Here is a 9,200-nt window from a genome sequence, read left to right as displayed (position 1 = left end):
TTAATCATGCAAGGTAGCATCCTAAGATGCTACAAGTGGATCCTTGGCACCCTAGTGTCTTTTAATTGATAGTTTTCACCTTAATCACAATTATTCACTTTATTCTAGATTTCTCCTCCTAGTTTTAATTCTAGTTAAATTTAAAAGCATACAAGTTCAGTCCCTGTGGATTCAACCTCAGTCACACTGAGATTATTACTATATTGTGACCCTACACTTGGGGTTGTGAACAAGTTTTTGGCACCGTTGTGGGGGACTAATGGTTGTGCTTTTTTTAAATTGATTAGTTTTGGAACTAAGTTAAGATTAGGCTTTATTTGCTTTCTAATTCTAAATTAGAATTTTCCTAATTTATTTTTAGAAACTAACTTGCTTTTCTATTTTGCAAGATCTTAACATATAAACTTCTAATTTGGTAACTTCTTTCCATTTCTAGATTTTTTATTGCTTTAGGTTTTTTTCATTTTAGGGTTAGGTTAGATTTTGAAATTGAGAGCTGAGAGTGTTTCATGCCCAAGTGGGTCCTTGATAACACTTGTCGTCTCTTGAGTGAAGGAGGATTGATCCAAGGGTTATCTATCCATCAGAGGATTAGACATCCCATGAGATCCTCAGAGTTGATTGAAGTGATGGCTGCCAATCAACCTGCAATTCAACTTCAACCTCCGGTCGAGGAAGTTCAGGATGAGAACAAGGTGTATCAAGTACCCCCGCCTCGTACTTTATGCGATTATTTACAACCGGCGAGGGTGAGCACACATTCATGCATGGTTTTTTCAGAAAATATAGGACATATGGACATCAAGCCAGGAGTGATCCAACTCCTTCCAAAATTTCATAGACTTAAATCTAAAAATCCATACTTACACTTGAAAGAGGATGATGAGATCATAGCCACTTTATATTTTCCCAACGTCTCTGAAGACATGGTTAGGCTAAAACTCTTTCCCATCTCTTTAAAAGAGAAAGCCAAGACATGGTTGCACTTACAACATCCACGATCTATTGGTAGATGAAACAACATGACAAGGGAGTTCATAAAAAAATTCTTCCCATATCATAAAATGAACACCCTTAGAAAATCGATCATGAACTATGCCCAAAAGGAAGATGAAACATTCTTTTAATGTTGGGAGCGGTTCAAGGATCTCGTCAGTTCATGCCTACAACACATTTTTGAAATGTGGTGCATGACAAATTTTTTTCTACGATGGGCTGGCATCTTCCATGCTCCAAATGGTTGGGACAATGTGCAATGGGGAATTCATAAATAAAGAGGTCGATGATGTGTGGGATTATTTTGACAAGCTAGCTGAAAACACACAATCATAGGACTTCTCCCCAAAATCTAGCACCATATCTAAGCATATTCAATCAAAAGAGAATGGCGGAATATATCTTCTGAAAGAGGATGATGATATAAATGCTAAAGTGGCTAATCTCACAAAAAAAACTCGAGGCCATGAAACTTAAGAAGGATAAGGCTAAGGAAATTGTTTGCGGTATTTATGCTTGCAACATTCACACAACTGAAAATTATCCAACAATACCTACCTTTCAAGAGGTATTGAATGAGCAATCAAATGTTGTGAATAATTACCAAAGACCTTTCAGTGGACCCACTTCAAATACATAAAATCTTAGTTGGAGAAATCATCCAAACTTCAATTGGAGGAATGGACAAACTGCTACTCCTCAAGGATTCCCTAACCAATTCCTAAATCAAGGGAAACCTCAAGAGGATCCGGTCTTAAAACATATCCAAAATCAAGAGCTTTTTAATCAAGGTATGGTCCAAGCCTTTTAAAACCTTACAAAGGCAAAATAAGGGCTTGAAAGAAACAAATTAATTGGGAAAAAGGGGACCCTTCCAGCCTAGCCTACCCCCAATCTAAAACCGCAATACAAGGTCAGTGACCCAAGCTCCTCAAATCAGATGGAGCAAGCTAAATCTATCACCACTCTTAGGAGTGGAAAGACCATTGACAAAACCATTCCGGTTAGGGCTAAAAAGCTTAAGGACTCGGAAGAGGACAATAATGATAGATCTAACACTACTCCATAAGATTTCAAACTGAAACTTCAAGGCAAGCCAATTGTGCCATCCCCCTAACGGTTGATTGCACCAAAACCTCTCTCTAACTCTTAGGACATTCTAAAGATGCTTAAATAAGTGAAGGTCAATATTCCTCTACTAGATGTTGTTAAACAAATACCTTCATATGCCAATTTTCTAAAAGATTTATGTACAACCAAAAGACGGTAAAATATTTAAAAGAAAATCTTTTTAAAAGAAAAAGTAAGTGTCATCCTAAACTAAGATGTGCCACAAAAATACAAATCTTTTAGAAAATTGGGGGGATGACACAATCGGCTAAAACTCTTTCCCATCTCTTTGAAAGAGAAAGCTAAGAAGTAATTGCACTTACGTCCACGATCTATTGGTAGATGGAACAACATGACAAGGGAGTTCATAAAAAAATTCTTCCCATATCATAAAATGAACACCCTTAGAAAATCGGTCATGAACTATGCCCAAAAGGAATATGAAACATTCTTCCAATGTTAGGAGCGGTTCAAGGATCTCATCAGTTCATGCCCATAACACGTTTTTGAAACGTGCCGCATGATAATTTTTTTTTTCTGCGATGGGCTGACATCTTCCATGCTCCAAATGGTCGAGACAATGTGCAATGGGGAATTCATGAATAAAGAGGTCGATGATGTGTTGGATTATTTTGACAAGCTAACTGAAAACACACAATCATAGGACATCTCCCTAAAATCTAGCACCACGTCTAGCCATACTCAATCAAAAGAAAATGGCGGAATATATCTTCTGAAAGAGGATGATGATATAAATGTTAAAGGAGCTAATCTCACAAAAAATATCAAGGCCATGAAACTTGAGAAGGATAAGGCTAAGGAAACTGTTTGCGATATTTGTGCTTACAACATTTGCACAACTGAAAATTGTCCAATAATACCTGCCTTTCAAGAGGTACTGAATGAGCAATCTAATGCCATGAATAACTACCTAAGACCTTTCGGTGGACCCACTTCAAATATATATAATCTTAGTTGGAGAAATCATCCAAACTTCAATTAGAGGAATGGACAAACTGCTACTCAAGGATTCCCTAACCAATTCATAAATCAAGAGCAACCTCAAGAGGATCCGGTCTTAAAACATATCCAAAATCAAGAGCTTTTTAATCAGGGTATGGTCCAAGCCTTTCAAAACCTTACAAAAGCTAAATAAGGGCTTGAGACAAACAAATCAATTGGGGAAAAGGGGACCCTTCCGGCCCAGCCTCCCCCCAATCCAAAACTGCAATACGAGGTCAGTGACCCAAGCTCCTCAAATCAGATGGAGCAAGCTAAATCTATCACCACTCGTAGGAGTGGAAAGACCATTGACAAAACCATTCCGGTCAGGGCTAAAAAGCTTTAGGACCCGGAAGAGGACAATAATGATAGATCTAGCACTACTCCATAAGATTTCAAACTGAAACCTCAAGGCAAGCCAATTGTGCCATCCCCCTAACGGTTTATTACACCAAAACCTCTCTCTAACTCTCAGGACATTCTAAAGATACTTAAATAAGTGAAGGTCAATATTCCTCTACTAGTTGTCATTAAACAAATACCTTCAAATGCCAATTTTCTAAAAGATTTATGTACAACCAAAAGACGGCAAAATATTTAAAAGAAAATCTTTTTAAAAGAAAACGTGAGTGTCATCTTAAACCAAGATGTGCCACAAAAATACAAATCTTTTAGAAAATTGGGGGGATGGCACAATCGGCTAAAACTCTTTCCCATCTCTTTGAAAGAGAAAGCTAAGACATGGTTGCACTTATGTCCACGATCTATTGGTAGATGGAACAACATGACAAGGGAGTTCATAAAAAAATTCTTCCCATATCATAAAATGAACACCTGTAGAAAATCGATCATGAACTATGCCCAAAAGGAAGATGAAACATTCTTCCAATGTTAGGAGCGGTTCAAGGATCTTATCAGTTCATGCCCACAACACATTTTTAAAACGTGCCGCATGACAAATTTTTTTTCTACGATGGGCTGACATCTTCCATGCTCCAAATGGTCGAGACAATGTGCAATGGGGAATTCATAAATAAAGAGGTTGATGATGTGTTGGATTATTTTGACAAGCTAGCTGAAAACACACAATCATAGGACATCTCCCCAAAATCTAGCACCACGTCTAGCCATACTCAATCAAAAGAGAATGGCGGAATATATCTTCTGAAAGAGGATGATGATATAAATGCTAAAGTGGCTAATCTCACAAAAAAACTCGAAGCCATGAAACTTGAGAAGGATAAGGCTAAGGAAACTGTTTGCAATATTTGTGCTTACAACATTCGCACAACTGAAAATTGTCCAACAATACCTGCCTTTCAAGAGGTACTGAATTGAAGAATCTAATGTCATGAATAATTACCAAAGACCTTTCAGTGGACCCACTTCAAATATATATAATCTTAGTTGGAGAAATCATCTAAACTTCAGCCAGAGAAATGGAAAAACTGCTACTCCTAAAGGATTCCCTAACCAATTCATAAATCAAGAGAAACCTCAAGAGGATCCGGTCTTAAAACATATCCAAAATCAAGAGCTTTTTAATCAGGGTATGGTCCAAGCCTTTCAAAACCTTACAAAGGCTAAATAAGGGTTTGAGACAAACAATTCAATTGGGGAAAAAGGGACCATTCCGGCCTAGCCTCCCCCAATCTAAAACCGCAATACGAGGTCAACCGAAGCTCCTCAAATCAGATGGAGCAAGCTAAATCTATCACCACTCTTAAGAGTGGAAAGACCATTGACAAAACCATTCTGGTTAGGGCTAAAAAGCTTAAGGACCCGGAAGAGGACAATAATGATAGATCCAGCACTGCTCCATAAGATTTCAAACTGGAACCTCATGGCAAGCCAATTGTGTCATCCCCCTAACAGTTGATTGCACCAAAACCTCTCTCTAACTCTCAGGACATTATAAAGGTGCTTAAATAAGTGAAGGTCAATATTCCTCTACTAGATGTCGTTAAACAAATACCTTCATATGCCAATTTTCTAAAAGATTTATATACGAAGACGGTAAAATATTTAAAAGAAAATTTTTTTAAAAGAAAAGGTGAGTGTCATCCTAAAGCAAGATGTGCCACAAAAATACAAAGATCCCGGTAGCCCAACCATCACTTGTGTAATTGGGAACTACCAGATTGAGCATGCACTTCTTGACTTAGGAGTGAGTGTAAATCTAATTCCTTACTCGGTCTACGAACAACTGGGTCTGGGTGAATTAAAACCTACTCGGACCATGTTACAACTTGCTGATCAATCAGTTCGTGTGCCGAGAGGGATAATTGAGGATGTGTTGGTTCAGGTTGACAAATTCTTCTATTCAGTAGATTTTATTGTCCTGGATACTCAACCCATCATTGATATAATTACTTAAATTCCTGTCATTCTTAGTCACTCATTCCTTGCCACATCAAATATAATCATTAATTGTAAGAATGGTGTCAAGAACTTATCTTTCTGGAATATGACATTAGAAATGAATATATTTTTCAATACGGGCAAACAGTCAGAGGATGATGATGATTCCCACGATATTAACTTGATTGATTCTTTCATGGAAGATAGAGTACTCCTGACTTTATACTCTGGCCCTTTAGAGACGTGCTTGGCCCACTCCCCCGATTTAGACAATGATATGATTAGGGAGATTGATGCCTTACTTGATGCTACGCCGATACTTGAAGTTAACCAGTGGAAGCCGGTACTTAAAGTTAACCGGTGGAGGCTACAATTTGAGAAATTACCCCAAACTGATGTAGTGCCTTTACCATCTAGCTTCAAAGCACCGAAGCTTGACCTAAAACCTTTACCATCTGATTTGAAATATGCCTATTTAGGTCAAGATAAGACATATGTGGTGGTGATTTTTTCCCACCTTGAGCAAGAACAGGAGAGTATGCTTATCTCTGCTCTCATTAAGCATAAATGAGCTCTTGGATGGTCAATTGTGGACCTCAAGGGAATTAACCCTTTGATTTGTACTCACCGCATTTATCTAGAGGATAATGCGAAGTCCTCCTAGTAACCACAATGTATATTTAATCCAAACATGATGGAAGTGGTTAAGGCCGAGGTACTTAAACTATTGGATGTTGGTATTATATACCCTATATCCGATAATCAATGGGTTAGTCCAACTCAGGTGGTTCCTAAGAAGTCCAGAATCACCATCATAGCCAATGCCAATAATGAACTCATGCCAATTAAAGTTACTACTGGTTGGAGAATGTGCATTGACTACAGGAAATTAAATACCATCACGAGGAAGGACCACTTCCCTTTGCCCTTCTTTAATCAAATTTTGGAAAGGCTAGTTAGTCACTCGTACTGTTGCTTCCTTGACAGCTATTTAAGTTACAACCATATAGAGATTGCTCTTGAAGATCAAGAAAAGACCACATTCACATGCCCCTTTGAGACCTTTGCGTACCGAAAGATGTCATTCAACTGTGTAATGCCCCCGCCACTTTTCAGCGATGCATAATGAGTATTTTTTCTGACATGGTGCGGCAATATCTAGAGATCTTCATGGACGACTTCTCTATCTTTGGTCTATCCTTCAGCGATTGTTTAGAGAATCTTAAATATGTGCTGAATCGATATGAGGAAAAGAATTCGGTACTAAATTGGGGAAGTGTCATTTCATGGTTCATAAGAGAATTGGTCTTGGACATATCATCTCGCCCAAGGGAATAGAGGTAGATAAAGCTAAATTTGATCTTATCTTTACATTACCTCCAAGAGCTTACGAGACGTGCGATCCTTCTTAGGACATGCTGGGTTTTACTGAAGATTCATAAAGGACGTTAGTCACCTCTCTCGTCCTTTATGTAATCTACTTCAAAAGGATGTATCATATGAGTAGACTGCGTAATACCAAGAAGCTTTCTCTAAGCTTAAGAGCATGTTGACTACCGCACCTATCATGTAGCCACCCAATTAGAGCATTCCTTTTGAACTTATGTGTGATGCATTTGACTATGCTCTCAGGGGGTGTTAGGCTAGAGAAAAGAAAAGAAGCCCTAAAGTAAGACTCTAAATCCTGCTCAAGTGAATTACTCTACTACGGAAAAGGAACTCTTGGCTGTGGTATTTTTCTTTGGATAAATTTAGATCATATTTGATTGGATCTAAGATTATCGTCTACACCGATCATGTGACGCTCAAGTACCTTCTTTCTAAGAATAATGCTAAGCCCCTTCTGATAAGATGGATCCTCCTAGTCCGAGAATTTAATTTGGAAATAAAAGATAAAAAGGGAGTAAAAAACGTAGTGGCTGACCATCCTTCGAGACTTGACCTCCTTGATTCCCTTGAGACGACACCTATAAATGACATGTTAACTAACGAACAATTGTTTAAAGTTTCCCACTCACCTTGGTTTACTGATATCGCTACTTACCACAGGTTTCACACCAACACATTAGACTATACAAGATAAGAAGATATTCTTCGCCAATGTATACAAATTCTTCTGAGATGATCCGTATTTATTTAAATATTGCCCAAACCAGATTCTAAGGAGATGTGTACCAGATAATCAACACCAAAGTGTCATCTCCTTCTGTCACTCTCAGGCCTGTGGTGGTCACTTTTCTACTAAAAAGACCACGGCCAAAATTTTACAGTGTGGCTTTCACTGGCCCACTATGTTTAGGGATACTCATGAGTTTTACAAAGCTTGTAAGCGTTGTCAAATTTTGGAAGTATTGTCCCATCGAAATATGATCTCTCTAAACTCAATTCTTATCATTGAAGCATTTGATTGTTAGGGCATCGATTTCATGAGACCATTCCCCCAATCCTTTGAGAATTTGTACATTTTATTAGCAGTAGACTATGTCACTAAATGAGTTGAAGCAATCCCATGCCGAATAATAACCATCACACGGTCATTAAATTCTTAAAAGAAAACATCACTTCCCAGTTCAGAATACCTCGAGCCATCATTAGTGTTGGAGGCTCACATTTTTATAATAAGTCATTTGCAAACTTAATAAAGAAATATGGTATCTCTCATAAGGTGAGCACTCCATACCACCCACAAACAAGTGGGCAAGCTAAGATTTTCAACAGGAAAATTAAACACATTTTGTAAAAAATGGTTAACCCTAACCAAAAGGATTGGTCAATCCGATTGACCGATGCTTTATGGGCTTACCATATAACCTTTAAAACTCTCCTTAGAATGTCTCCCTTTAGACTTGTCTATGGGAAAGCATGCCACTTACCTGTGGAATTGGAACATAGAGCCTACTAGGCTGTTACGAATTTGAACTTTAATTTGGACAATGCTGGCTCCCTACGCAAATTACAATTGAATGAACTCAAGGAAATCTGAAATGATGCATACGAGAACTCGAGAATTTACAAGGACAGGATGAGGTATTCCCTGACAGGAACATCCTTCGAAATCATTCTTGACTGGCCAAAATGTCCTTTTGTACAATTCATGGTTACATCTTTTTCCAGGTAAACTCCAATCTTGTTGGACTGGCCCTTCCACTATTACTAATGTCTATCCTCATGGGACCATTAAGATAAAGAATTCAAACAATGGCAATGTTTTCAAAGTAAATGGACATCGTTTAAAGCCATTTGTTGAGAAAATTGATTCAGAAGACATGTCTATGCCACTGACTAATCATGTATATCAGGATTGATCTCCTAGTCTGATGGAGGTATAGTTAGGTTTATTGCTTTTATAAGATTTAGTACTAGGGTAGTTTTCTTTCAGTTTGTTAGTTTTATTTTGTGCTAACCCATTTTATGCTGAGATTCGTGGAAAAGCTTCAAATTTCCTTCCTCCAGGTACTATCTTTCCATTACTACTCCCTTTCTTTTCGTTGCCTCATGTGCATTACATGCATATTTCTTTTACATTGAGGACAATGTAGATTTCAGGTTAGGGGTGTGGATTAGGTAAACTAATTAGTATTTTGTTTAGTTTTGAGCAGAAATGGTGAAATCTTTGAATTTTTCAAGCTGAAACTTGTTTGGAAGTGATTGTTTATGTAAGTAAGAATGCATTGAGTAGGATAAAAGGATGAAGATTGAATCTTAAATTGTTGGAGTTTGATCACCCAAGT

At 37.8% G+C, this 9,200-nt stretch overlaps 1 non-coding gene across 1 annotated transcript; it reads right to left on the bottom strand.

The window, feature by feature from the left end:
• Nucleotides 1-1,070: 1,070 nt before the first annotated feature.
• On the bottom strand, nucleotides 1,071-1,177 carry LOC131230122 (small nucleolar RNA R71). Its single transcript, XR_009163846.1, has one exon. It is a non-coding gene; the product is annotated as a small nucleolar RNA R71 (small nucleolar RNA).
• Nucleotides 1,178-9,200: the final 8,023 nt, after the last annotated feature.

The sequence above is a fragment of the Magnolia sinica genome, chromosome 16 (genome assembly GCF_029962835.1).
Source record: "Magnolia sinica isolate HGM2019 chromosome 16, MsV1, whole genome shotgun sequence".
NCBI classification, from domain to species: Eukaryota; Viridiplantae; Streptophyta; class Magnoliopsida; order Magnoliales; family Magnoliaceae; genus Magnolia; species Magnolia sinica.
This window is presented reverse-complemented; position numbering and strand designations above follow the sequence as displayed.